General features: G+C 36.1%; 1 long non-coding RNA gene across 1 annotated transcript; it reads left to right on the forward strand.

The window, feature by feature from the left end:
* The first annotated feature begins 2,382 nt into the window (after positions 1 to 2,382).
* On the forward strand, positions 2,383 to 10,481 carry LOC144577029 (uncharacterized). Its single transcript, XR_013520180.1, has 2 exons — positions 2,383 to 2,494; positions 9,663 to 10,481. It is a non-coding gene; the product is annotated as an uncharacterized LOC144577029 (long non-coding RNA).
* The last annotated feature ends 13,648 nt before the right edge of the window (positions 10,482 to 24,129 follow it).

Genomic DNA, 24,129 nt, shown 5'->3' on the forward strand with positions numbered 1-24,129 from the left:
TTAACTTTTACCATTTTTTACCTCTTGAGTCCTGTTATCCAAAAAAACGCAAAACAATCAGTCTCCAAACACCAGCATGATAAGGAGCATTGTAAAACAATGCTCTATCCCCATTGTTTTCATGAAATTATTTTTACTTTACAGCTAGGGTACTTTTTTATGTTTGTGCCACTGCATACCTCTCATTTAGTAATAATAGTACTGGCATGACCTACCTCATAAATTTGTTATAAAAACAAAATAATCTTGAAAACTATGTTATACAAAATTTTAATTGCTTCTCAGTAGGAATTGATAGTACATATACAGTGTAAAAATATAATCTGAAAACACACTTCAGAAAATTTTAAATATCAGGGTAAACAGATTTAATATCATAACAACTCAATCAAGGTTACTGGATAAAAATCATGGAAAAGATATTTGAATTGAAAATCCTATTATGTGGATACCCAATGGTACAGTCATATGCAAATGCAGAGACATAGTTTTCACATCTTATTTTAGAGGTGAGGCTCTGGGTGCTTGAACAGGGAACTGACTTATAGCAGAATGCTTACTGTTTTATTTTATTCCGAGTCTGATTGTTTGCAAAAAGGTTCTTGTCCATGGCCCATCTGACATGTTTCTTTTAAACTCTAACCAACAATATACATTCACTGATTTAAAAAAAAGTAAATTTCTTCCAAGTCAAGAGTCTTGGTAAAATTACTGAAAAATTGCATTTGGGTTGTGGGAGATTATGGTACAACATGTGCATCCTTAGATTTGAGGGAGGAAGGGAGTTACTGACTGTCTTTAACTCATGTAGAAACTCTGACAGTGAAAACTAGTTTTGAAATTTTGCTAAGGGTACTAAGGTTTCAGCACTTTGCATCTGGGTATGCCATTAGCGTTGCTGCCTCTATGGTGCATAACACACACTGTAGTATTCTGCCTTAGTCTGTTTTCTGTTATTATGAAAGAATACCGCACACTGGAAAATTTATAAATGAATTTACTTGGCTCATGGTTTGGGAGACTGGGAAGTCCAGGAACATGGTGCCAGCATCTGGTGAAAGTCTTCTTACTGCATCATAACATGGCAAAAGGGTATTACATGGTAAAAGGGATAAAATGTGTGTTTATCACTTCAGGTCTCTTCTTTTTATAAAGCCCCAAATTGTATCATGAGGGTTCCACCCCAATGACTATCTAATTCTAATTACCTCTCAAAGGCTAAAATTTCAATCAACATATTAATCTAGGGATTAGGTTTCCAACACATAAAATTTGGGGAACACATTCAAACCATAGCATCCCACCCTCGGCCCCCAAAATTAATCTCCTTCATTCCATCCCAACAGCCCCAGTCTTAACTCAATCCAGCACCAACTCAAAAGTCCGAAGTCCAGAGTTTCATCTAAATCAGACATGGGTGTGCTTAAGACATGATTAACCCTGAGGCAAATTTTCTTCAGCTATGAACCTGTGAAATCAAAACAAGTTAGGTACTTTACAAAATACAATAGTGGGGCAGGTATAGGAAAGACATTTCCATTTCAAAATAAAGAAAGAGGCTAGAAAAAAGGGGTAACTGATAGCAAGTAAGTTCAAAACCCAACAGGGAACACAAAATTGAGTTGAAAAACTAAAGAATAAACTTTCACTCTTATTTGTGTGCCACCCCTCAGATACACAGAGGTGAAAGCTGTGCTATCAAGGCCTTGGGCAGTTCTGGGGTCCCCATAGTGGTCCGCTAGGCATGGCCTGGTGGACACTCTCTGTGGCAGCTCTCATCTCACATTTCTTTTTTGTTTACATTTTTATTTCAATAGCTTTGGGGGTATAAGCGTCTTTTTTTTTTTTTTAATGGATGAATTACATAGTGTTGAATTCTGAGATTTTATTGCACCTGCCTCCCAAGTAGTGTACATTATACTTAATGTGTAATTTTTTATCCCCAGCCTCCCTGCCACCCTCCCTCCCTCCTCTGAGTCTCAAATGGCCATTATATCACTCTGTATGCCTTTGTGTATTCATAACTTATCTCCCACTTATAAGTGAGAAAATACCATTTTGGGTTTACCACTCCTGTGTTATTTGACTTAGAATAATGGTCTCCAACTCCAACTAAGTTGCTGCAAAAGATGTCATTTCATTCCTTTTAATGGGTGAGTAGTATTCCATATATGCCACATTTTATCAACTTTAGTTGATGGGCAAATAGGTTGGTTCCACATCATTGTAATTGTGAATTGTCCTGCTATAAACATGTGCACAAGTGTCTTATTCATATAATGATTTATTTTATTTAGGTAGATACCCAGTAGTGGGATTGCTAGGTCATACGGTAGATTTACTTTCAGTTCTTTAAGGAATCTCCATACTGTTTTCCGTTCCACAGAGGTAGTATAACCAGAGCAATTGCGGCTGGATTCCCTGCTTCCCATACTAGGAGCTGAAGCCAGGTCACCTAGGTGAAAACCAGGAGACCTAACCAGCAGACCACCAGGTAAGTGGAGTAGCTATACCTGGAACTTAGGCTGTTGGCCTTCCTAACCCCAAAGAATGGGGAAAGAGGCCTCAGCGAAAAAACTCGTGAACCCAAAGAATGCGCAGTAGTTCAATTTATTGGGCAAAGCAAAAGGACAGCTTCCATGCCCACGGAAGGGGATCCAGAGCGGGTGCTCTCGAGGTTGGGGTGGCTAGAGTTTCTACTCCCGAGTTATTCCTGCCCCATTCTTGTTCTCATCCAATGACAGGGGTTCTTTCAAACTTTCCCTGGATTGATCATTGAATCCTTGACTGCATTGGCTACTGTTTTACAACCCTTGAGTCACAGAGCCCCCACCTCCAACAGCCAGAGGCTGGAAAATGGAGACAAAGGCCCGACCTAGCCTGCCGGAGGTGGGAAAGTGGAAACAAAGGGCCCTAGCTGGCCAGAGGCGGAAAACCGGAGACTTTCTGCACTAGAAACAAGACCCCCAGCTGAACCTGGGAAGTCCCTATAACACAGTCCCTCAGTAGTGCTAATTCACATTCCCGCTAGTAGTGTATAAGTATTCCTTTTTCTCCACAGATGCACCCGTATCTATTGTTTGTTGACTTTCTAATAATGGCCATTCTTGCAGAAGTAAGGTGATACCTCATTGTGGTTTTAATCTGCATTTCTCTGATGATTAGCCATGTTGAGTAGTTTTTCATGATTCTTGGCCATTTTATTGTACATCTTCTTTCAAGAAATGTTTATTTTTGTCCTTTGCTCGCTTTTTGATGGGATTGTTTTTTACTTGCTGATTTGTTTGAGTTCCTTATATATTCTGAATACTAGTTCTTTATTGGCTGTGTAATTTGGAAAAATATTTTCTCCCATTCTGTGGGTTGTCTATCCACTCTGCCAATTTTATTTTCTTGTTTGCTGTGCAGAGGCTTTTTAGTTTAATTAGGTCCCATTTATTTAATTTTGTTTTTGTTGCATTTGCTTTTGGTGACCCCACATTTCTGCTCAGCATTGCCCTAGCAGGGACTCTGTGGTGACTCTATGTCTGCAATACATCTCTGCCTTGTCTCCCAGGCTGTTTGCAACATCCTTTGAAATCTAGGTACAGGCTGCCATGACCCTACAGCTCTTGTATTCTGTAAACCTGCAGAATGATCGCCAGATGGATGCTGCCAACTTTTATAATTGTACTTTCCAGAGTGGAGACTTGAGCCACATTTGGGCTGCTTCAGCCACAGCTCAGGTAGCTGAGGAGCAATACACTGACATGCAAGGAGCAGAAAGCCAAGGAAGCTCCAGGCAGAGGCTCATTTCCCAAAACCATTCTGCCCTTTTAGAGTTCTGGTCTTGTGATGAGAAAGCAGTTTTGAAGGTCTCTGAAATGCCTTCAGGGTCTTTCTCTCATTGTCTTGATCCCTTTTGTCAGTACTAATCGCCTTAGAAGACAGTCAAGGACCACATTCTTGCTTTCTTCTGCTGAAAAATGTTTTCTTTCTCTACCACATGGCCAGGCTGTGAATTTTGCAAATTTTTGTGCTCTGGTTCCTCTCACATCTTAAGTCTTTAAAAGTGGCCATGAAGTAGCCTGAATGCTTTGCTGCTTAGGTATTTACTTCTGCCATGTAACCTGGTTTATTGCTCTTAACTTCTGCATTTCATAAAGCCCTTGAACATGAGCACATGTCAACCATTTTCTTTGAGACACAACCAAATAAGTAATTTTAAAGAAGTTGCAGAATTCCCCTAGTCTTCTCTTTGAGCCATCACCAGAATTGCCCATAATGCTTAGTTTGTGGAAATGCAGTCCTTTTCTAGTCTGTTCCTCCAAAGTACTCTAGCCTTAACCCATTATCCAGTTTCAAAGCCACTTCCATATTTTCAGGTTGTTACAGCAACAACTCCACCTCTCTATACCAATTTTCTTAGTCTATTTTTTATGGGTATACACAATATCACAGACTGGGTAATTTATAAAGAAAGTAAGTTGATTTACTTCACAGTTCTGTGGGCTGGGATGCCCAAGAGCATAGTGCCAGCAACTGGTGAGGACCTCCTTGCTATATCATAACATAACAGAGGACATCGCTTGGTGAGAGGGCAAGAACAAGTCTGTCAGCTAAGGTCTTTTTCTCTTCTTATGAAGCCCCACTCTAAAGATCTTATCAAATGTTAATTACCACCTGAAGATCCTACTTCCAATCAACATATGAATTTTGGGATCAAATGCCCAGCACATGAAATGTGGGGAACATATTCAAATCATAGCACAGTGTGTTATCCTTATCTGAACTCAATTCTAAGCTAAAAGTTTCTCTAGAATCAGGACCAAAAGAGTCTCAACTACCTATCATTATAATGTAGAGATTATACCACAAGCTTTTCTGATTACACCCATTCTTCTTGTTTTCCAAACTGCCTCCTTTTCACATCCACAAAAGACTCTTAGCAACTTGTCTGGGAAACTCAGTCCCCATTTGATACAGATATTCAGGAAGAAATATAATGACTTTGGGGTTAGGGGTGAAGGACTTCTTTCCATGACTTAAAGAAGTTTAGACACTCAAGAAAATGGCTGCTCCCTTGCTCATCCCTCCATACAATGGTGGGAAGACCCACTTTTTGTTACATTTGCTTTGTATTTTGTACTGTATCATCGATTTCAATAATTTATTTGTTTTTGAGATACAGTTTCACTCTTGTTGCCTGGGCTGGAGTGCAATGGTGCAATCTTGGCTAACTGTAACCTCTGCCTCCAAGCAACTCTCCTGACTCAGCCCCACCAAGTAGCTGGGATTACAGGCAGATGCAACCATGCCTGGCTAGATTTTGTATTTTTAATAGAGACAGGGTTTCACCATTTTGGCCAGGTTGGTCTTCAACTCCTGACCTCAGGTAATCCTCCTGCCTCAGCCTCCCAAAGTGATGGGATTACAGTGTTGAGCCACTGTGCCGGGCCAACATCTATTTTTTATAACATTTCTACAAGAGAGATATTTCCTATTCCTTATGTCACATAAGTAAAACGAAACTCAGACAAATTAATTATTGGCTTCAAATTGCACAGCCAGGACTTGACTACAGATGTTATAATGTCAAATCAATGAGAATTTCTGTGGCATAGGTGTATTTTTTTATTCTAAGAATGATAACTGAAAATAATGAAAGCAAAAACTACCTATAAGATAGCAAGAAAATTTTTATTCCAAATTATATTTAAACTATTTTTAACACTGTTAGTGAACACTGTAGATTTGATGAAGTACTTTAGAATATTTTACTATCAGCTTTTCATATTATTCTTCCTGAGTGAAATCTTTGCTTCATATAATTTTCCCCTTTTAAAAAGTATATATGACTTAGCAAGACCCTTTTAAAAATATCTTTATTCCTAAAATATGTTTAAAAAAAGTTTGTCTCCTTCCTTTCTCATCCCAAGAACATTTAAAATTGATTAATTTTCTTTAATTTGCTTCAAAGAACAAAGGCCCTTTATGATAAGATCAGATTACCTTTCATTGAATATGGATTTCTAACCAGGTATCCAGAGATTTAAAAAAAAAAAAAAGAGATAAAAGAAAGAAGTCCTAAACTTTCTGTGTAGGAGGTTGAATATGCTCTGTAGTCACAGATTTTTCCATATTCTTGTCAATAGAATTGGAGAAACAAAGTATAAACCTAGAGCATTTTATTTGAGGATTAATAGATGCTAAAAGAAAATGGTAACTGAGTTCCCTTTATAGTACCGCTTTAAAAGCTGTGGCTTTAGTAATTTCAGAAAAAAGGAAAGAGAAAAGAAAGAAACTTTCTCATCTAAGAAACAAGGATGTCAGCCTAAACTAACTTGATCTTTCTTATAAACCAAATAATTTCAGAAATATTACAAAGAAGAGAGGCAGGACTTCTGGCTGGACAAATGAGGAGACTGGCAAATTTTTCCTTCCACGAAGCAATGATAAAACAGAATAAAGTTAATAAAAACATCTATTTTTATGCTCTTTTAATTGACCAAAGGCAATTTTTGAGAAGCTTTTCTGCTTTGGAACTGCTTCACTTTGGGTAGTGACAGTGAGAATTTGTAGTGCTCGTGCCTGTGGCCACTCCTCACAGTTCAATGTAGAGGTTTTTTGCCAGGGCAGGGAACGCTGAGTTGATAGACAGCCCGTTTTTTTACTGATGTCAAAAGGGCCTCAAACCTATGTGGAGTGATAAAGAATTCTCCTAGGCAATGGCATTGTTGATGAAATAGACAACCTTTGTGGTTTGGAAGTGGGGAGAGATAGTGGTTCTTCTTGCATGAGGTTGTGGCCATTGCTGAGCAAAGACATGCTTGTTTGAGGCTTCATGCATGCAAGGTGGAACTGTGGAGGACCCAAGCTTTCCATGTACTCTTACTCAACTCTGTTTGTGTGCAGTCATGAAGGATACTTGAAAAATAACAGTGGAAGGTGAAAGAGATAGATCAGATTGGAAAAAAAAAATACCCTGAGGTTTGAATTTATATCTCTAAACACCAATAGATATACTAAAAGCCATACTACTGGCTCAAGGCTCTGGAACACAATTTGTCTGAAATCATTAGCTTGCCACCTAATTAAACAGATACAGAAGTGATTACTACAAAATTTGGCTTACATTTAAGCAACAATTAAAAACAGGACAAAACACAAATGAACAACAAACAAAAAACTTAACATGGACATTGGAACTGCAAACCATGGAGGAGACAGATTTCATTGATATAGCACAGGTAAATCTAAACCCTAAAACAAGCAAACAAAAAATACAATGAACAAACAATCCTAGCAAATTTTTTAAATGATAAAAAAATTAATTTATAAGGAGAAATAGAGAATTTGGATTTACTATAATAGGCTGTCTATAAAAAATTGAGACATCCAAAGATATAGAACAGTTACGAGGGGAAGAACAGTCAATAGATATTGGTTTTATCAAATAACGACTTCAGAAAAGCTATGAAAAATAAGTTTAAAAATGGAAGGAAATCATGACTAAACAGCTAATAGTGTAACAACAGTGAATCAACAAACATAAAGCAAAATAAGGACAGAGAATTTATTTGAAAAGGACCAAATGGAAATTATGGAGTTTAAAAGAAATTCAATTGAAATAAACGAACAATTCAGTAGAAGAGCTCAGCAGCAGATTTGAGGTGGCAGAAGAATTAGTGAGTTTGAAAAGAGAACAATACAAATTATTCAATTAAAGAAAAAAACACAGAAGATAAATAAATACAGTAAAATGAGCAAAACCTTAGAAATCAGTAAAACACCATGAAGTATATCAATATATGTATATAGAAAATCTCGGAGAGAGGGAAAAGAGACAAAAAATATTTGAAAAAATAATAGCTGACAAATTTCCAAATTGGTGAAAAATATTTTTGTATACTTTTGAATATAATAAATAAACCCTATATCCTTAGTAGAATAAATGCACAGAGAAACATACCTAGATTTATCAACCTGCCCAAAACAAAAGGTCAGATCTTGAAAGCACCACGAATAAAACAGCCTATTACTTATAAACTGGATCACCATCTAAAACAATGGAACAAACAACGCAGTGGAGTGACATATTCAAGGTTCTAAAAGCAAAACAAACATACTTTGAAAATAAGGAATTCTCTCTCTAGCAAAACTCTTCTTTAAAAAGTAAGGTAAGATGAGAATACTTAGAAATAAACAAAGGCTAAGATTTTTTTTTCATAGCAGACCTTCCTTTGAATACTAAAGTCTGCAAGACTAAAAAGAATTGATATCAGACAGTAATTAGAACCCACAGAAATAAATAAAAAATCTCAGAAGTGTTAAATATGTAGATTAACAAAAGACAATACATAAGTGTTTGTTTATATATTCTCTTTGCTTTAAAATATATGGCTGATTAAAGCAATAATTACAATACTGTATTTTATGGCTGACAATTAAAGAAAGCAAATCCAGAGCATGAGGAAGAGAGGAAATAATAGAGATTAGAGCAGATATAAATGATAAAAAAATACAACATAAAAAGTTAATGAAACAAAAAAACTTGTTCTTGGAATATGTTCACAAAACTCACAAACCTTAGCTAGACTAAGAAGAAAAGAGTGAAAACACAAACTACCAAAAGAAGAAATAAAACTAAAGACATCGTTACCAACCCTACACAACTGAAAAGGATATAGGTGGATATAACTAACAACCTTATGACAATAAATTGGACAACCTAGATAAAATAGACACATTCCTATGAAGGTACCAACTAACAAAATGACTCAACACAAGGCACAAAATCTGTTAGCCCATATAATAAGTAAGAAAATTAATCTTGTAATTAGAAATAGTTCCCCCCAAATAAGCCCAGGCTCAGGTAGCTTGATTGGTAAATTTTACAAACTATTTAAACAATACACAATTAGTCTTCAAACGTTTTTGAAGACGAGAGACTACTTTCTAACTTATTTTATGAGGTCAGTATTATTCTGAGACCATATCTAGAGAAAAGACATGACATACAATAAAACTAAAGATAAGTATTCTTCGTAAAAAATACACAAACATTCTTAATAAGGACAAGGGTGACACCTCACGCCTGAAATCCTAGCACTTCTAAGGCCAAGTGAAAAGATTGCTTAAGGCTGAGAGTTTGAGACCAGAGTAGGCTAACATAGAAAGATTCTATCTCTACAAAAACAGGAAAAAAAAAAATCCAGCATGATAGTCTGTGCCAGTGGTCCCAAATACTCGGGAAGCTGATATGGGAGATTTGCTTAAGCCCAGGATGTTGACTGAAGCTAGCTATGATGGCACCACTGCACTCCAGCCTCTGTGACAACGTGAGGCCCTATCTCAAAAAAAAAACAAAAATAAAAAATACGGAAAAGAAAATTCTTAATATAATGTCAGCAAAAATATCACCTCATTTGTTAAAAAGATTGTACGCTATGACACTGTGATTTGTCTCAGGGATGGAAGTTTAATTAACATCTGAAAACCAATTAATGACTTCATTAAATTAATGTAATAAATCATGTTTGGTAATTTTTTAAAATAGTAAATACTCTAGCCTTTGCAGTGCAATTGACAGCTATTAGAAATTATTCAACTATGCTGAGTAAGTAGTAAATGGGCATGTTTGTGTTCTTGTAAATATTTGTTTACAAAATGTTTATTCACAGGTGGAAAGCAGAACTTGGAACATGAATTGTGTTTGCCAATTCTAGGAGAAAGAAGGAAGGAAAACAACATAATCATCTCAAAGGAAAAAAAATTGTCAAAATCCATTATCTCGTCATGATAATAACTCACCCGAACACTTTGGGAGGCTGAGGCGGGTGGATCACAAGGTCAGGAGATCAAGACCATCTGGTCAACATGGTGAAACCCCATTTCTACTAAAATAGAAAAAATTATCTGGGCATGGTGGCATGTGCCTGTAGTCTCAGCTATTTGGGAGGCTGAGGCAGGGGAATCACTTGAACCCTGGAGGCGGAGGTTGCAGTGAGCCGAGATCATGCCACTGCACTCCAGCCTTGCGACAAAGCAAGACTCCATCTCAAAGCCAACAAACAAACAAAAAACAAACTCACAAGAAGTTAGGAAGATGAGTTGGGCCCAGTACTGCAATGGATAACATGTCTGACTACGGATAAGAAGACTCTAGAAATTAGGAAGAGAAGGGAACTCCAGCAACCAGTTAAAAGACATGCATGAAAAAACCCACAGTTAACATCTTGGTAATAGTGAAAGACTGAATGCTTTCCCCTTAAGATCAGGAACAGGACAGTAATGCCCAACTTCACTACATTTATTCAGCAAGGCACTGGTAGTCCTTGCCAGTAAAATAATGTATTCCCTGACCCTTATTCCCCTCAAAAAACAAAAAGCTATCCATATTGGGAGGTGAAACTATCTTTAGTCGAAATCATATAAAATAACATAAAACAGTATGCAAGTGTAACAGTTTAAAGTTAAACATTAAGTCATAAGGTAGAAAATATTTGAAAAGTGTAAGTGTCTATATCACAAAAAAAGAAAGAAATAGTATCAGAACAACATGTTAAAATGGTGACTACTTCTTTGCCCATTCCTATCCATGATTGCAGAGGAAGCAAGAGAATCCTGACAATAAGTCATAAATACTACAGCCTAGTCAGAAACAATGTAGCTGTACCTCCTGGGTCACATGGACTCCAAAACTGAAATAAATAGTGTTTAGAAAATATTAGAAGTTCATTTTGATCCTCAAATAAGCAATTACTCAAAATCAAAATCAAAATCAAATGCAAAGCTTTGCTCATTGGTGTGGAGTAATCATCCGCTTTGTCCCTAATTTCTCTCTTCCATCTATTCCAAACTTAGCTGCTTGAAGAAAAAAGATGATTGTTTAACCAAAAATCCCTGTTTCCCCAATAGGGACTGACAGCCATACACATTCATCTGAATAAGCTGGAAGATTTGGGGGAGGTGAGGCACTCAAACATGCATGGCTCTGTTAGATGTAGGCACACACATCCCCATCTTGTGTGGCAGTGGTGCCTGAGTTCAACTGATGGGATTTGGACAAATTTTGCAGTACAGAAAGAAAGCAAATACGATGTTGTCAGTACAGTCAACTTTCAGCCAACTTAATGTACTTTGTCCTTTCACTGATAAATGTACATTTGGCTTTGGCTTACATAGTGTTACTATGAATGCTCAAAACCCCAGAGGGGATTATCCTGATCTGGAAAGGTTGCATGCAGAATAGTACTAATAATATCAGCACATCACTTCCTAAATGACCTTTGAGATAGAGGGCTCTGTGATGGATGATTGTGCTGACTGGAGCCTATGACAAAATGAGGCAAACCTGAAAGCACTCATTAATTTAATACTGCTTAAACATGGCTACAAGGTATATACCAGTTGAAAAGCAATAATTACAATACTGTATAATATGGCTAATAATTAAAGAAAGCAGAATGCCTAACTTACAGGGGTCTGATGAATCTGTGATCTGATATTTTCCATTTAGGGTGGGCCAACTGAAATTCAGTGACTAACAAGATGAGAAGGGGCAAAAACACTTCCCATGTCAAATGGAAGTTTAGGAATACAACAGGTTTCCACTAGCAGACAGCATTACATGAAAAAGTAATGGCTAGGTCTTCGTGAGACAATTTTAGACCATTCTGCCATCTGAAGCAACAGTGCCAGCTTAGTAAAACCACCAAATTCACAGAAGTCCCCTTAAATGTTTGGAGCTAGTTCACTGATGCATTAGCTAAGCTGAAAACTGATTACATCTACTAAGTTACTGGAGCTGTAATTCAGCACTTGCTGTTCAGAAGTGAAAAGGTATGTGGTAACTTCATTCAGTGGATAGAACTTAAGAATTTTTTCATACTCTGGCTGGTGCTTCCCTTGATGGAGTTTGTTTGTTTTACTTATTCCTGAGATATTGCTTGCAACTTGCTTTGTTTTAAACTTTGAAAACTACAAACTAGCAGATTAAAAACAGTTCAAACTGTCTGAATGACTCATGCATTTTCATATGGTAAGTGTCCATTCCCTGATGAGACTAACGGAAATCAAGCTGCTGATGGAGAATGCAACACCTAGAATGTCACCATTGTTTCCTGGATCCATCATCATACAGAACACGGAAATATCTCCACAATTATACACTGGGAACAAAGTAAAAAATTCTGTTTCTGATGCAGGGGCAGCCATTGCATACCAGATTTGTGAGTCTTGTCAACGTTGGCTGAGTCCACTCACTTACTATTCCAGGTCCATATGCCTTTGTAAGGAAGTTTGGTCACTGAATGAGTATGTCTCCAGAAAAAAGATCATCTTTCTTTATAGAAAAAAAGAGTGGTGAATAGACCTATTTTAAAAATTCAGAATTTTGTTCCTGACCATTCCAGAGTACGATGCTTCATTCTTTCTTCTAATGGCAAATCCAGGTTTGCCTGATTGATGCAGTCGTAGTGTGGCAGCCCATACAAGAAGTGTCCTAGGAAAGATAAACTTAATTCTGACTTAGCCATCTGGAGTTTCTAGTTGTATTGACATAGTCCTTCATCATAAGGCTAATAATCACTTAGCTGAGTACACTCCTCAACAAAGTTACCCACAGGGCGTAAAGTCAGGAATACATTTATGTTATTTTATAAAACCTTTCCTTTTCCTCTTGTATGTGATCATTTCCAATGTAAATTTTGAGTGTAAAGAACTGGCAGATTGAAAAATATAGTACAGTCATAGCTATTATAAAGAAGCATGCCTAGATTTTGGTAATGGAGAGAAAATAACAACCTAGAAACCTGAGAAGGGAGCTTCTCAGATCCTGGAAGGTGCTAGGGTTGGGGGAAGAGACATTTATAATCTTTGCCTTTTAAAATTTCTCTATGAACCTTCCTCGTGAAGTAAAACACTCTGTGTACCTCTCCAAAACTACTGAAAGCCAGCTAAAAAAGATTTAACTAGGTTTGTGGTCAAGGAAGTGTTAATTTAGAAGACCTGGGTGGCTCAAACAATGTACATTTCAAAGTAAGGCCTGTGTCCAAGATGGTTTTCTGGCAGGATCCTGAGGGATAACTGCTAAGCCTTTGGAATATTCTGCTTGAAAGAAGTGTTTTCCTACGGCCTGATCAGTTGAGGTTGTCCTAACATTGTGATTTACAGTGAAGGACTCTCTGCTCTGGAGGGGCTGAGTATCTGAGGTTAGTTGCACAGTCACTGCATGCCTGTGTGACTGATCTTCCATAAGATCCCTTTACTGCAAGGCATGGGTAAACTTCTCTGGTTGGCAACACTTCCCACAACAGACAATGTTGCTGGAAGAATTACAATCATCCTCAGGAAACTCTACTGGGAGGGGACATCTGAAAACGTGGCCCTGTTTCCTTTATACCTTGCCCCATGAGCCTGCCTTTTCCCATTGCTGATTTTAACTGGTATCTTGTCACTGTAATAAAATAATTACATTGAGTATAACAACTTCCTTTTCTATATATTTTTTTAGTTCTATGAGTCATTCTATTGAATCATTGAGCCCAGGGGTGGTCTTGGGGCCCTCTGATATAGTGTACCATCCCCTGCTAGATGCCTCTTACCATGCTGTAATTGCTGTTCCCCTGAGCATTACTGATGATTCACTAGAAAAGATTAGAGGGTGGTCCCAGTTCTTTTACCTTCAGGCAAAACATTTCTCAATTCCTACAGATGTCTTCTCCCACTACTATAGCTAGTTATTTTATGGGGCAGAGGAATCACTTGGCTTGTGATATAGACAAACAGGACAGGTTGACAGACTGACCCAAGATACTTCATACAAACAAGAACTTAATTATTTGAAGTAACTATGAAGTCCAAGGACAACCAGCTAGCCAAATATACCCAGGCTGATGTAAATCACACGGGAGGACTCTCACAATTTTAAACAATACTTTCTTGCCAGAGACACCTTGTGTGCTCCTCAGATTATACTTCTTATGTGGAAGTCAAGCATTTTCCTGCCAAAACACGGTAACTTTCACTATAGGGATAGTCATAAGAGACCTTCAGGGGTTTAAGAATACAACAACAATAGATCATGTAATCCTGGATGACTGCAGAGATCTCCCAGAGGCATAATAGACTTATAATATTTTTGCAGGCCCTGTGGCCATATATTTTTTCAAATGAATAAAAAGGTGGCACAAAATGTGTTCCTGACTTTCACTGAAGTGAATAATGATACCACTTGAGCCATGGAGATCATTCAGGTCTGACTCTCCTCACTAAACAGGGGTTGTTACAGATGATAGAATTGCCCTAGATTTCCTCCTTGTAAGCCAAAGCAGAGTCAGACATTCATTAATACATCCTGTTACATCTGAATTAATTCCTTGGACCAAGAGGCATTTTCAATATAGAAAGAAAGCCACCTGGCATTTGCAGGTAGACCCTGCTGGATTATGGGATTTGATTAGGAGGCTTATGCTGGGTCCCTAGGCCATGGCTGAGATCAATGCTGCAGATTAACCTCATCTTGCTGATTATAGTTTTGTTTTAAACTTAATTTCTGGATGAGAAAAATTGAACAATTAAGGCCCCAGACTCTGTTGGTCAGATTAATTAGAGTGGTCAACAGAATGATACAATCATGGAAAACTTCATCAAAAGTCAAAAGAGTGTAGAACTTAAGGATGTATATTATTAAGAGACAGTTTTCCATGTTTTTTTTTTCCTTTTGGTGCATCTAGCAAGTCAGGCACTAACTGCTTTTTGTTCAGGACTTTCTTTCCAATGTTGTTTTTAAGTATAACAGCTTTGGAAGATGAAGATAGTGTTTCCCACTGGAGCAAAAGAAAAGCATGCTTGTTGACCATTATAAAGATTCTGGTGCCCTAAGCCCAGGGCTGCCTGAGACCATGTGCAGCAGGTATCCATCTGTGCCCATCCTTGTCATTCAGGTGGGTTGAGAGGAAGTGAAGCAAATATGCCAGTGTGTATGCTGCCTTTTGTGCAGAGAGTGATACAGGACTTTGTCTCTCACCTAGGAGTCTTGTGTCTTCTACTAGTATCTATGAAAATAGACTAATTTGTTAGCTTCTAAGATTAAATATTTTATCATTTACAGTAACAGCACAGAGAGTAGGAGTAATTCTGCTTGGAATCATTCAAAATATATCCTCCATGGCTATCATAAAAAATCACATTTGAAAAGCTCCTGGGAAGTTATTTTGTCAAATTCAAAAGAACATAGGCTTTAGAATCAGAAGGATCAGAAAAGAAAATCCAGGCTCACTATTTGAACATTATAGTAATATCCATAATGTAAGTATGTTATGCTAAGCAAATGTAATTGTATTAATAATAAAACTATTATTTAGCACCTGGCCTAATAGAATCACTTGATTGTTTTAACTATTTCTTAAAGGGTTGGAAACTAAATTGAGAGGCACGTAAAAAAAATGAGCACAAATAAAAACATTGTATAGAATACATGTAAAAGTTACATATTTATTTAAGAAAGAAACTGAAAACAAACGAAAAATAAAAACAGAAAAAGCCTATAATTATATAATATAAAAGAAATAATTGTTAATATTTTAATATATGTTCTTTTTAATATTATTTTAAAAATTAGATTTTAGAAAATAGAGTGTTTTGCATCCTAAAGTAGAAGCAGCTTGATATTGGTTCTTGTGAATTTATTTTCAAGAAAGAAAATATGTTAATATCACAATACAGAAAGGTTGGCTGTTGAAGTTTTGTTAAATCTACTACTTAAGAACATAAATGGAACATTCATAGAGACTTTCCCTTAGCCCAACTATCTGGACACTTGCTGTATTTTGATTAAAAGCAAAAAACCCATTTGACTAAAACTAACAACACACTTAAATTCCAGGCTTCTATAGAAAGAAAACAAGAGATAAAATAAGACGTAAAAACTGTGAAAAAGTCATTGTTGCATCAAAAAATTCCATTAATTATAGTAATATCTATGATTGGAACTCTTAAAACATCTGTAATGAAACAAGTGGCTATGCTTAAACATGTTCATTTCATATTTCAATCATTTAAATACAGTTATTGTTAAGGATTTAGTTGGAAGTCATTAAGAAAGTAACTTGCAGAAAACCAATTCTGCCATATGACAAAGACAAAATTGAAGAACTAATAAAAGAAAATGTGGCCGGGCGCCGTGGCTGAAGCCTGTAATCCCAGCACTTTGGGAGGCCGAGGCGGGTGGATCACAAGGTCAACAGATCGAGACCATCTTGTTCAACATGGTGAAACCCCGTCTCTACTAAAATTACAAAAAATTAGCTGGGCACGGTGGTGCGTGCCTGTAATCCCAGCTGCTCGGGAGGCTGAGGAAGGAGAATTGCCTGAACCCAGGAGGTGGAGATTGTGGTGAGCCGAGATTGCGCCATTGCACTCTAGCCTGGGTAACAAGAGCGAAACTCCGTCTCAAAAAAAAAAAGAAAATGTGCCCAAACATTATGATCTTCATAATTAAATATAAATCAGTATAAAAACGAAGAACATCCAGTTGACAATTAATTTCAATTATACTCTATTATTTAGATATTAAGATCATTAATTCTATTAGCTAATTAAAATCTGAAATAATATAATTGTAATAAATCTTCATTCAGTGAAGACAAAAACTATATATTTATTCAATGAACATTTTGTCGAGTAACTTCTATATATCTAGCAATGAGGTTGTCATCCTAGGTATGGAGAAAATGTGGTGATGCTTCCAATTCTAATAGCTCATTTCAATCACTGTATGTTTGGAATTAGAAATACCTTCTAAACTGAGAATAGATATTGAAAATATCAAAGGTATATCACATGAATTTTGTGTGTGATACTATATTATTATAATAAAAAGCAACTTACAAATTAAATATATTATTAAATTGAAAATATGTGCATTATCACAAATAATAAAATAAAGAATGTTAAATATATTAAATGAGAAGAGCATTCCACATGGGTTGTAATACTTTTCTTGTAATACTTGTAATATTTTATTTGCCTTTCCAATTTCTAAAATTGCAGCAATGTACAACTATTTATTTTGTACTCTAAAATACTTATTTTTAAAAGTAAAAGAGTCTTATGTCCCATATTCACATGTTTGTATCATACTGAATAAAGTAGTATAATTAATGCTAATATACAAGTATAATTAAGACAAAAAGACTCAAATCAGATGACATGACTTTTGGTCTGGGTCATCCATTAATGATCTCTTTGATTCTGAGCATAAGGTTTTGGGTCTGTTTTCCTCTACTTGTATTTTGATAGATTTTGACTGGATGAACTCTATAATCTTTTTCATCTCTAAGAAAATAATTATTATTCTTAAATTGTATGAGAGTTATATAATGGCAGGCTACTTCTAAAGCATGTCTTTGGAGAAGAATGAATCAGTCTAAACTGGGGAGGTGCTGTCTTCTAAAAATGAGACAAATGGGTTAAGACCAGGCATACTTCAACTTACTGATAGACTTGCTTGTAAAGGTCTATGTATACATTGAATTGTTACAAATGTTTACCTATATAATGTTAAAAAATGTTTTCTTTGTATTTCTCATTGATTTTCAATTAGATATGTCTCTCAGATTTTTAGCAGTAAGTTTTGGAGACTTTATATTTCCATTCATTATATTAAATGGTGAAGAAATCTGTGAATAAACAATTCAGAATAATGAAGCCCTTCACCATTTCAACAAGGTCTATAATAGTGATTTGCTCTGGTAAATGAAAAAATATTAGTAAAATATTCATCCCTGTAGTTAATTGTTTAATGGCTAACATGAAATGGAATTTACCATCTTAGATAAGATAAAAATTAGGATTTTTGTCTATAAACCCATACTTTTAGAAGATATTTACTATTTAAAATTATTAGGACTCTGAAGTATGTTATTCTTGATTGAATAATTCATTTATTCATTGAGAATGTATTTTATTGAAAACCTATCATGTGCTAAGGACTATTTCAGATGCCAAGGACACCGACAGTGAAAAAAAAATATCATTGACACTACACCCACAAAAATCAATGCCTTCATTAAGCTTATATTTAAATGACTCATGAAGAAGAATATATATATATATATATAATATGCAGTATATTTTTAATGATAATTTCAAAGGAAATACGTAGCAGAAAAGAGAAAAAGGAATTAAGGTACAATTATGAATAGAGTGGTATCAAAGAAAGACTGACTGAGAAATTGACCTATCTAGGTCGTGGATGTTACAAATAAAAAGGCTCAAAGTCAGACGTGTCCCCTGCAGTTTCTGACAATACCAAATTGGACTCTATGGCTGTTGAGAAGTTTAGTGAATAAGGGAGAGTAGCAGGAGATGAGGTCAGAAAGGGAACAGGGCAGATTGGGTGATCAGAGGTCAGAGGGGTAAGGGAGCATTGAGCTTTAGGAGCAACTATGAGTCTTAAAGAGTCCTTAGTTTTATTGAGTGATATGGGAACCCACTGACAAATTTTGATCTGAAGAGTAATATTAACTGACTACTTGGAACACATGGAAACCAACAAGGAGAATACTACAGCAACCTGGAAGCTGGTGAAAAATGATGGCAGCTCTATCTAAGGTGGTAGAAAATCGTGAAGAAAATAAGCTCATCTGGGACTATTGAAGAGCGAAATGTATTTGCAGAGAGAACATGAAAAATCATGAACCACTCCATGGGTTTTGCCCTGTGCAAGTTGAAGCAAGGGAAGAAGGTAAAAAGAGTAAGTTACAGATTTTTTTTCTTTAACCAACACTTATAAACATAACTGTAAAGTGAATAAAAATAGGTAACTTCTCCTGCCATGCTTCATGCATCATGTTGGGACAAGCAGTCAAAGTTCCTCAATCAATAATCATTTTGATTATACTGTTCCAGAGAAACAATGTATAAAAACATATTCCAGTGCAATTTCTATGTAATCTGTTCCTCCTGTCCCATCAAGTGTGACAGTGTATTATTATGTATTGACAGAAAACATCAATATGGATGATGTTAGAGAGTGGGAGGAAAGCATTTTTATGTGTTAGTTTTGTCTTTATAATAACAGCATTGATCTGTATTTCAGCTTACCCGTTTTCAGCAACTCACAGCTAATTTGCCCGTATCTACATTGGTGTGAGCAATAATATGGTGAATGTCAGATGGGATCTGCAATTCATAGGAACAGCTCCGAAGCCTAATGATTTTTGTCAAATGTGAATTAATTATTAATCTGGTTTGTCCTTCTTTGTTCAGAGCTCTGCAAATGTTAGTAAATCAGGGTCTGCTCAAACTTTTAGTAGAATTGATGTGATAATAAGCAGCTACTTTTTGATTTGCTTACTTTCCTCTTGCCTAATGAATACAATATCCTTGTATTTTTATGGCCTTTGGATTATCATTTACTTGATTTTAAAATTACTCAAAATGAATTGTCTGCTTAGTGATTTTAATATTTTATATCTCTTCTTTGTTTGAAACTCTTAGCATTCTTCTTTAAATAATATGAAAGCTTTCATCCTATTCTCAGGTCAACAGGTCATGGTGCTGCTGAAGAAAAAGGAAGGCTTGGAAATTCAATTAAATCAATTAATAGTTACAAACCCGCTATTTTAAAGAAAATCATGTTCCTTATCTATGTTACTATATTTTAAAATATCTGGTGACAAAGACTCTTTCTCCTTGACCTAACTTCTTTTTTAAAAATTTTCTTAAAAACTTGTTTTAGAGACAGAGTCTCACTCTATTGCCCAGGCTAGAGTGCAGTGGTGCGATCGTAGTTCACTGTAACCTCGAACTCCTCAGCTCAAGCAATCTTCTCACCTTAATCTCCTGAGTAGCCAGGACTACAGGTGTGTGCTACCATACCCAGCTAATTTATAAACTTTTTGTAGACCATGATCTCAAACTCCAGGCCTCAAGGGATTCTCCCACCTTGGCCTCCCAAAGTGCTGGCATTAGAGGCAGGAACACAGCCTTTGACCTAAATTTAATCGCGCTTCTCTGAATCCTCTGTTGGACTAGGCCTGATCATGGTCTTTCATTACCGTTCTTGCAGCATCCAATTTGAGTAAGAATCCAATTTAGTCAGGTTAGTTAAAAAAAAGAATCATTTTTCTTTGTATCTGACCAACTTCTACACCTAAACTAATTCCTCATTCTCCAGATTCAATATCTTCTCACCCTGTTTCCCTTCAGCAAAAATTCTGTTCAGTTGACCTAGCAAGAATACTCCTTACCTCTGATATTTTCTCTCGGTAACTTTTCATCCTGTGACTCACTCCCCAAATTTGTTCTTGTTGGAGTCAAAATTGATCCCTATCTCTCTCCTCTACCTGAAGACTATTACAGTGGTCCCCATATCTATTGAGATTAAAGTCCTCTGTACAATCTTGAACAAGTGTCATGAATAGTTTTTTTTTCTTTAACATTACTTCACAGGCTTATAATGTGCAATTAACAAGATAGCATATATAGAATTCCCAGCAGAGAACCTGGCCTTAGTTTCTGCCAACTGTTTTTTCAGAGTGCCTGTTAGGTTGGAATGGAAGACAAACTGTGTGCCCTTTAAATCAAATCATTTCCCTTTAGAGATGACAGAGAAAATGCTGGCTATTTGCACACAGTATGTTCACTATTTTGATCTATTCAGCTAGGGATTTAGTGAAATTACTAACTGAATTTAACTGAATTGCTAACTGAAAAATAAGCACATTTTATTCTCTTGTGAATGCTTCCATTAAATCATTACTACACTAGTCACCTGATCCATTCATCTACAGATAAAACCTATAAGGAAAGCTCTACATTCAAATGATTTGCATCCCCCAGTTAAAAGCTGAGAAATTTCATATCCTTCTGGGTTAGGGTGCTTCTTTTTTTTAATATAATACATTGGCTGAATTTGAAAGTAGCTAGAAGTCCATAAGGCTGAGTGGGCCATGTAAAATTTTATTTTAGCTCAAGTATGAACTGGGCTTTCAGAGGTTGTACAAAACAGCCTGGCTTCTCAGTTCATACACATGAGAGTGACAAGCAGAAAATTAGACACCTGGCAACTACAAGTGTTTTGGTTTTATGTTTTTAGACACAGGGCCAAGATTACTTTTGTGACTGCCAAATTGCTATCTTAATTTAAAAGCAGAGAAACACATTAGATTTTTACCACCTAGAAAATCATGTTAAAGCTTTGCTTGAAAATGTCTTCATTAGCAGAGAGAAACTAAAAAAAAACTTTCCTATCAGAATTAGCTTCCGTCCTTGTGTAGGATTTAGACCTTGAGAAATGTCTGACAACACTGCTGAAAACTATGCTTGAAATGTTGATTTCATTACTAGAAACCACTCAGAGCAAAGTACATAACTGTGTGGCATAGGGGTTAATACAGTTATTTGCTTACTTGGTAGTAATAAGTGCAAGTCAAACTTCTGTTTTTTTTGTTATTTTATTTATTTATCTTCTGTTTTACTTACAGGGTGCTTTTATGGAGCTTTTCTACTTAAAATAATACTGAGATTTAACACAGGATGGAAAAAAAGGCATTATAAGGTTTAGTAAGGTAGATCAAAACTAAAAGTGACACTTAATTCTGACATCCACTTTAAATAAAACATAGAAAGAACAGTGCATTTGAATTAAATAAAATCCAAGAGGCAAATATGTTACTTATTGTTTTCCTGTGAGGTAGTCAGTCATAACTTAATGATATAATATCTGTATATAAAGAAGAAAAACTTCTGACAGAAGTTTGAGAAATTTATCTTATTGCTTGATAACAATATACATCTCAAAAAAGCGGGGGCTTAGTGCCCAGTTTATGAAATAAGGTCTCTTTTTTCCTCCTTTTTATTGCGTTTTCAAGTTTATTTAAGCTAGCCAATTGTGACATGAATTTGGTTAAGCAAAGACAAATATGCATGGAAATGTGATGAGAGCTTTTGTGTGCTTTCTCATTTGTCTATACACTTGCTCCCCACCCATCTACTTGCCTACACAGTGTTTTGATATCTTAGTCCATTAAAGCTGCTATAATAAAATACCATAGACTAAGTGGCTTATTAACAACAGAAATCCATTTCTCACAGTTCTGAGGGCTGAGAAGTCCAAGATCAAGGCACTGACAGATGTGGTGTCTAGTGAGGCCTGTTTCCTAATTCCTAGAAGGCAATCTTTTTGCTGCATCCTCACAGCCTGCAGAAAGGGCTGGCACCTCTTTGAGATCCCTTTTTTTAAGAGCACGAATCCCATTCATGAATACTCTAGCTTGATGACCTAATTACCTCCCAGTAGGCCCAACTTCCTGATACCATTGCCTGTGAGTCTTTGCAGGGAGGGAGGTGGCCTTTAGAAAATTATATCTGTTGCTCAGCATTGGCCTTTTCTTGGTTAGAGATTGACAGCAAAGAAGATCAGAAAAAAGAAATGGGGTCAAAATGGCAGCTACAGGTCACTGGTGCCCCAAGACAAATTATCTTAGAAAGGCTACTCAAAAATAAGCCCCTTGTCAGGCACTTGGTGCTTAAGTTTTTCAGAATTGGCTATAATTGGTCTCTCTACAGGGGCAGAACTGAGCATGGAAATGGGACCAGCTTTTGGAAAAGAAGCAAGATGGAGAAGAGAAACTGAGGTGAATGCTAATAGAAACACTTTCTGCCAACATGTAGGAAGGAACTATGGAGGACTAATAAGTGAACCAAAAATATTAATAGGGAGATTTAGATTCAGTAAATAATTTTTAAAAAGTAGGCTTATTTCACCACCAGTCTGCTGCTCCAAAAGATGGCAGGAAGAAGGAAGACTAATTGTATCAAATTATGTAAGATAGCTATCACCTCTAGAGTAAACATTTTTTCCTTTTGGTCATCAAAAATTAAACTAAGAATAAAGATTTTCTCCACATAAAAACATCTTTCTTCCAGAATAATTGATATAAAACCAATAAATTATCCAAGGTGATATTGGGCGATCACCAGAATTTGAGGAAAGATTCTAGTATTTTACATTCTAAATTATTGTTTTCTTTTTTCTACAGGACTGAAAATCTGTATTTGCTTATGACCTTAAATGTATAAGGAAGTTTCCTTTTGAAAGTCTTATTTATGGTTTGCATGCTTATTTAAACAATGAGCTTTTAAAAATCATTAGGTCAATTTACTTTTCTTCCTTTTTATTTTTCTTACAATTCTTATATATCCCCTTTACACATGGCTAATCCCTGAAAACTTCTGATATTGTCAAAAGTATTCTATTTGTTTATTTTATTAATATACTTTTGTACAGGACCTCTAGAGAATAGAGGCTGTATCTTTTTCATTTGCATATTCTGAGCATCTATTACAGTGCTTCATATATAATGTCTCAGTACTTAGTAATATTTTTTGTTCAATTAATGAATCCATGAACTCATTTCATGTGAAATTATGGAAAGTAGGATAATCTCTGCTGTAAGAAATATGGGAAGTAGATTATTCCAGTCATCTGTTTCTGTGTAACAATTTATACAACACTTAACTAATTCCCTCGGTCAGGAATTTACACAGGCCTCAGCTGGGTGGTTCTTATGATCCAGCTGGTAATATTCATCTGATAACTGGGCTGGGCTAACACTGGGCTAATAACTGGGCTCCTTCTCTCTCCATGTAGACTCAAGGCCTCTCCAGTGGGCTAGTCGGACTTTTTATAGGGTGATTCAGTGATCCCAGAATCCACAGCAAAGGTACCAGTCTCTTTGAATTTTAGGTTCAGATCTGCATAGCTTTACTTCCGCCACACTCCACTGATCAAATTAGTCATAAGTCAGCTCAGATTCAAGGCAAGGAAAAATAGACTGTATCACAAGGGTTAAGTGTAAAGAATTTGTGACCATTTTCAATCTGCAATATATGAGGAAGAAAAGAATAAACAAGTTATATATATAATCTCATTCTCTGTGCCTGCATCAGGTTATATCCAAAAAAAAAACTTGAATAGAAAAAATACTTTTCAGAAAGGCAATGTATTTGTTCTTATTTCTTAAGCAATTTTTAGCAGAGATTTCCCTGGCCTTGATTATTTTACTTGTTTAAGTTCTTTCAATGTCTAAGTTATACTGACGTATTCTTTTCACTATCTCTGTCATTATCTTTTTTCAT

Source organism: Callithrix jacchus, chromosome 7 (genome assembly GCF_049354715.1).
Source record: "Callithrix jacchus isolate 240 chromosome 7, calJac240_pri, whole genome shotgun sequence".
NCBI classification, from domain to species: Eukaryota; Metazoa; Chordata; class Mammalia; order Primates; family Cebidae; genus Callithrix; species Callithrix jacchus.